A 1,143-nucleotide genomic window follows, 5' to 3' on the forward strand; every position below is an offset into this window, starting at 1 on the left:
TTTTTCTTTTTTTTCCGGAACCAGGGATTGAACTAAGGCCCTTGTGCTTGCCAGGGAAGTGCTTATTTCACTGAGCCATCTCCCTGGCCCCCAAGAAAAATATTTTTAAAACTGGTGAGAAAAGGATCCTTGCTACATATTGGCAAGGCCTGAATTGTATGTGACAGTTGTGTAGAAAGCAATATTTATAAGTAATTAATGTGGATATTTAAATCAGCAGTTTCCCAAAAGAAGTAATGAAGATGTAGGCTGGTTTCTTCCTAATTAGAGTAAAATGACAGGAAAATAGTGGTAAATTGAAAGAAGAACTTCTAAGGAAAAAAATCAGGATTTGATCATTTGGGAAGTTGTGGGCTTGTACAGCCTAGAAAATATGCTAAGATTTAGAGAATCACTGTCAGGAAACCATGCTCTAAGGAGAATGCTGCCGGCCCACCTTTTGTTGGTGCTTTGGAAAAATCAAAAGATTAGCCTATTCATTAGATTAAGTACACAATTTATAGATCTCCTCAGACACCCTAGAAATCAGGAACAGAGATGCAGTTGTTCAGAAAAGTCTGTGGAGAAGCCTCTTGTTTGATGGTGTAGGTTCCTATGACATACACAGAAGATATAAAGCTTTTTGAGAATGTTATATCAGCAGGAACAGTGCCATCTTGGGTGGTGACAGAGAAAGGGTGAAATTAAATGATGGGAGGTGGTAAACAACCTCACATTCTGAGGGGGGCTGGGGAGATAGCTCAGTAAAATAAGCGTTTCCCTGGCAAGCACAAGGACCTGACTTCACGCCAATGTGTGTGTATATATGTATATGTATATATCTCCTCACATACTATGGGCAAGTAAAAGGTCGATGGAGCTCCTCAGCTGTAACAATGCTCCAACCTGTAAGAAAAAAAAGGGGAGAATGACTAAAAGTGTGGGCCTTTAGGACAAGCAGGGACAGCCATGAGCCACAGAGGATTATGCTCAAGTGTTGAAACGGAATATAGTTTGCCCAGCTGGATTTTAAAATTGCTTGGGGCCAGTGGCTGTTTTTCTTGCTTTTAAAAAATCCCCTTTAGAAATGCCTGTTTCAATACCATACTGCGTGAGCAGAAAACCTGTTTTATAGTCTTGCAGGTCACTGATGGATGGGAATTT

Source organism: Octodon degus, unplaced genomic scaffold (genome assembly GCF_000260255.1).
Source record: "Octodon degus isolate 3935 unplaced genomic scaffold, OctDeg1.0 scaffold00168, whole genome shotgun sequence".
Classification (NCBI taxonomy): Eukaryota; Metazoa; Chordata; class Mammalia; order Rodentia; family Octodontidae; genus Octodon; species Octodon degus.